This window comes from Phocoena sinus, chromosome 6 (genome assembly GCF_008692025.1).
Source record: "Phocoena sinus isolate mPhoSin1 chromosome 6, mPhoSin1.pri, whole genome shotgun sequence".
NCBI classification, from domain to species: Eukaryota; Metazoa; Chordata; class Mammalia; order Artiodactyla; family Phocoenidae; genus Phocoena; species Phocoena sinus.
Genome location: NC_045768.1, coordinates 97,667,289 through 97,673,288, shown reverse-complemented (window position 1 = coordinate 97,673,288; position 6,000 = coordinate 97,667,289).

Here is a 6,000-nt window from a genome sequence, read left to right as displayed (position 1 = left end):
GATCTTCCCGGACCGGGGCACGAACCCGTGTCCCCTGCATCGGCAGGCGGACTCTCAACCACTGTGCCACCAGGGAAGCCCTATTCCTTTTATCAGTACATAATGTCATTATTTTTCTCTTTTACCAGTTTTAGATTTAATGTCAATTTTTTCTGATATTAATATGTAGCCATGCAGCTCTTTTGGTTACTATTTGCATAGGATATCTTTTCTATCCTTTCACTTTTAACTTATGCGTGTCCTTAGAACGAAAGTGAGTCTGCTGTATATAGTATATCCTTTTTGTAAACATCGATTGTGCAAAACTATGTCTTATGCTTCAGAATTTTAAACCACTTATATTTAATTACAGTTAAGAAATGATTCTTTTGTTACTTTTCCATAAATAAATTGTCTTCTGTAATTCTTATGGCTTTTTGTGGTAACTCATTTTGTCTATAACTACCTTCTTTGTGTTTACTTAATTTTTTGTAGTCACGTGTGTTGAATGCCTTCTAAATCTTTTTACAGATATTTTCTTTGTGGTTACCATAAGGGTTACATATAGCTTCCTAAAGTTATAGTACTGTATTTTGAGTTGAAACAATATAAATGTAATTGCACGCAAAACTACTCCTTTACAGTTCCATCTCCCTCCACTTTGTGTTGCTGATGTCACAAGTTACATCTTTCTAAACTCTGTACTCATTAACACAGTTTTTTGTTTGTTTGTTTTTTGCGATACATGGGCCTCTCACTGTTGTGGCCTCTCGTTGCGGAGCACAGGCTCCGGACCCGCAGGCTCAGCGGCCATGGCTCACGGGCCCAGCCACTCCGCAGCATGTGGGGTCTTCCTGGACCAGGGCACAAACCTGTGTCCCCTGCATCAGCAGGTGGACTCTCAACCATTGAGCCACCACGGAAGCCCAGCACAGTTTCATAATGACATTTATGCATTTTTCTTTTAAATCCTGTAGAAAATAAAGAGTAAACTTACAACCAAAATCATAATTTTTAAATATTTCCCCATGTGTGTACCTTTACTGGAGATCGTTTTACTTTCATATGGCTTCAAACTAGTGTCCTTTCATTATAATCTGGAGGAGTCCCTTCAGCATTTTTTAGGATGGTCTAGTGATCATGAATTCCCTCAGGTTTTGTTTAACAGGGAATATGTTAATATCTTCTTATCTTCATTTATAAAGATATTTTTTCTGGGTATAAAATTCTCAGTTGGATATAAAATTCTCAGTTGACAAGGTTTAATTTTTCCTTCCTTTCAACACTTTCTATATAGCATCCACTGCCTTCTGGCCTCCAAGATTTCTGCTGAGAAACTGGTTGATAATCTTAACGAGGATGGATGCCTTTTACATTAGAAGTCACTTTTTCCTACTACTTTCAAAGTTCTCTCTTTGTCTTTGTCTCTCAGCAGTCTAATTTTAACGTATCTCAGTGTGGGCTTCTTTGGTTTTACCTTCTTTGTAGATGATTGAGTTTCTTGAATTTGTACATACTTATGTTTTCTCAAATTTGGGAATTTTTGGCCCTCATCCTTCAAATAATCTCTCTGCTCTTTTCTCTCTTCTTCATCTGGGACTCATATAATGCATACATAGGTACACTTGATGGTACTCCATTGTTCCCTTAATCCCTCTACTTTTTTATTTTCTTTTTTCTTTTTAGTTTCTACCACTCAGGCAGGATAATATCAAATAACCTGTCTTCAAGTTCTCTGATTCTTCTGCTGGCTCAAGTCTGCTATCATTCTTTTCTGGTGGATTTTCAATTCAGCTATTGAATTCTTCAGTTCCAGAATTTCTATTTGGTTCTTTGTGTTTTGTAATTTTCATCTCTTTCCTAATATTTTCATTTTGTTTATAGTTTTCTTGATTTTCTTTAGTTCTCTTTTGGGTTTCCCTTTGGCTCTTAGAGCATAGTAGAAACAGTTGTTTAAAGACTGCCTACTAATTTTAATGCCTGTGTTTCTTCAGGGATCCTTTCTCCTGCCTTATTTTCTTCCTTTGAATGGCCTGTATTTCCTGTTTCTTTGTATTCCTTTTTATTTTAGTCTTTTTCCTTTTTTTTTCTTATGTTGATTCTGACAAGAAATTTGTCATCTTTATCTTGCCTTCCTTGTAAAAATTGTTTTTACCAGCTGCTTTTAATATTTTATATTTATCACTGATTTTGAGCAATTTGATTATGATATACCTTGGTGAAGCTTTATGTTTCTTATGATTGAGATTCATTAAGCTTCATGGATATATAGATTTACAGTTTGAAATTTTTTCATGCATTATTTCTGTAAATTTTCTCTCCCATGTCCCTCACACTCCTGCAAGGACTCCAGTTACATATTTATCTGGTCACTTGAAGTTTTTCTACCATTTGCTGTTCATTGTTAATTTTTTCCTCTCTGTTTCATTCCCTTATGTCCTTTCTCTAGAAATTCATAATGTGCTGTTAATCCCATTCATTATATATTTTACATCAAGCACTGTAGTTTTCATCTATATCTAGAAGTTCAATTTGAATCTTTTATCTCCCATGCCTTTACTTAACTTTGTGAATGTACAGAATACAGTGACAATAACTGTTTTAAAACCTTTCTCCTAATTCTAACACCTGTGTATGATTAGCAACAATCTTAATTGATTTATCTTGCTCCTCATGGGTCCCATTTTCTTGAGTCTTTACTAATCTGGTGATTTTTTTTTAATATAAATTTTATTTATTCATTTATTTTTGGCTGCATTGGGTCTTCGTTGCTGTGCATGGGCTTTCTGTAGTTGCAGCGAGCAGGGGTTACTTTTTGATGTGGTGCCCGGGCTTCTCATTGAGGTGGCTTTTCTTGTGGAGCATGGACTCTAGGCGCATGGGCTTCAGCAGTTGTGGCAGACAGACTCAGTAGTTGTGGCTCACGGGCTCTAGAGCACAGGCTCAGTAGTTGTGGCACACAGCCTTAGTTGCTCTGCAGCATGTGGGATCTTCCTGAACCAGGGCTCAAACCCATGTTCCCTGCATTGGCAGGCAGATTCTTAACCACTGCACCACCAGGGAAGCCCCAATCTCTTCATTTTTAATTAGATTTTAGACTCGTTCGGTGGTGGATATTTTGCAGTCATATAACTATTCTTCAGCTTGGTTCTGAGATGTATATATGTTGTTTGTAAATGGTTTGATCTCTTTGTGTTTTGCCATTAAGATTTGTTAAGTGAGATGACAGCAAGACTCATCTTTGGACTATCTCGTCCTGAATGAAGGGCCGGCTGTGACCAAACATTTTAACTTAAGGGAGCAGCACCAAATTGGTAGCCACTTCTGTCAAGTTATTGTCATACTCCCTTGCTCTCTTGCTGTGACTCCAACTAATAGGTTCCCCACACCAATCCTGAACACAAACCCAAGAGCAGAGTAGAGGGATTTTAATTTCTTTTTCCCTACTGCCAATCCAGCATCTAGAATAATAGCTGTCACACAGCAGGTTATCAATAGACATAAAAGATATTTTACGTATAATATGTATAATATAGGAAATATATATGTATTTGTGTGTATATATATACACATACACTTTATCTCTACTTTATCTCTATTGGTAATCTTTACATTATGGTCTATTATGGCTTATTTAATATAGCTCCACCAGCACTTTTGCGCTAATTATTTTTAATTCATTAGAGAAATTGTATTAGTTATGAGCTATATCTGCCTTAACAAAATAGTGTAGACTGGATGTTTAAGCAGCAGAAATTTATTTTCTTACAGTCTGAGGGGCTAGAAATTCATAATCATTGTGTCAGTAATTTTAGTTTCTTCTGTGGCTTCTCTCCTTGGCTTGCAAATGTTCACCTCCTAATTTGAATTGAAATATATTTGACATTTAACATAATGTAAATTTAAGATGTAAAAGATGTTGATCTGATAGGTTTATGTATTGTAGTATGATTGCCATTGTAGTGACAATTAGCACCTTGATCATGTCGCATAATTATTATTTCATTTTGGTGGTAGGAATAATCAAGATCTAGTCTTTTAGCAAGTTTGATGACTGTAATACAGTACTGTTGTTTATATTCACTATACTGTGCTTTAGGTCTCCGGGACTTTCTTAGTGTTGGCTTCTTATTGTATCTTCATATGGTCTTTTGTCTGTATGTATGCATTCTTTGTGTATCCAAAGCTTCTTATAAGAACACCAGGCAGGTTGGATTAGAGCTTACCTTAACAGCCTGGCTTTAACTTAATTACTTCCCTGAAGGCCCTAACTGAATATATTTGGTTGGCCAAAAAGTCTGTTTGGGTTTTTCCATAAGATCCTGGGGAAAAAGCCCAAGAAACATTTTGGCCAACCCAATACTTACATACTAAGGTACTCAGGGTTAGGGCTTCAATATATTAATTTGAAGGATGGGGCACAACTCAGCCCATAATAGAAGGACAAATAATGATAAATATTGAAAATGAGTAACTTGTCATTTTGTCCATGAAAGTCCAAGATCATTAATATTAAAATTAGTTTAAAAATAAATTAGAGAATGAAGGAAAAACATTGTTAATATATCGAAACCAGCATCTCTTCTATGTGCAAATAATTACTTGTTATACCATATGTGAGAGTGTTTTATTTACTGTTATAAGATTCAAATTGAAAGAACTTAATAAATGTTTACCTATATATACCTCCATGTATAGAAAACTATTAAGCTGCATAAGGGATTTAAAGAAGAGAGAGTATATATAGTGGCCAGAATTATATTATTACAAACCGGATAATGTTATTATTTTACTATTGTAAAGATATCATTTCTCACTTAAATTCATAAGTATTAATATAATCCTAATCAGAACCTCAACGTTATTATTTTAGGGATTTGGCCCTAGAAACTTATACTAATGTTTCTCTTGATGATAGCTTCTGAGAATGGCTACAGAAATTCTGAAAATTGAGCCAAAGATATGATTAGTACTACATGGTAGTTAAATCTATAAGAAAGCTAAAATAATTAACATATTGCGTAAATGGTGCATTAATATATAGACCAAGAGAACAACAGCAACAACAAAAAGTCTATCAATAGATCCAAGTACCGAATGGAATTTTATATGTAATAGAAGTTGGTTTCCAGAATAAGAAAGAGGACAGTTGTTTCAGAACATATTTGTAAAAAAATCGGTACTTGTAACTCACACATACAGTAAGAAAATGTCCAATGGAAATATGTAGATGTGAATGGTCAATTTGATTAGCCTCTGTAATAACTATTTATCAGTGAATGACAAAATCCAACATTGGAATAAGGATGGTGGAACTGGGACTCTCATGTAATGAGACCTAAACTCCCTTCTTGACCAAACGTTAGTCAGGCTTCTCTAAGGTCTCTTTTTCACTAGGCCTTGACCTTGGCATTCCGTATCTATCCCATTCTTAACAAGCGTACATAGTCCAGTTTTAGCAAGAATCCTGCTAAGTCAATTTAGAGAGAATCCTCATCCTTGATCTTCATCCTTCACCTTTGACATCTAAGGCCTTGGACTCTCTTTAGCAAGAATCCTGTTAGGTCCTGTTCGGGTTTAGTAAGAATCCCTCTACCTTTAAAATCTCCCTCTAGTCATTTTCTACCCATGTATTCCCTCACTTTGCTCATCAGCTATAAATCCCCACCTTTCTTTGCTGTATTTGGAGCCTGATCTCTCTCCCCTACTGCAATCTGCTTGAAAAAATTCTTTCTTACTGTTTTACTAAGTGTCAGAACAGCTTTTTCTTTCACAAATCCTAGTGAGAGCATAAACTAGCATAGCGTCTTTTTTTTTTTTTTTTTTTTTTTTTTTTTTTTTTTTTTTGCGGTACGCGGGCCTCTCACTGCTGTGGTCTCTCCCGTTGCGGAGCACAGGCTCCGGACGCGCAGGCTCAGCAGCCATGGCTCACGGGCCCAGCAACTCCGCAGCATGTGGGATCTTCCCGGACCGGGGCACGAACCCGTGTCCCCTGCATCGGCAGGCGGACTCTCAACCACT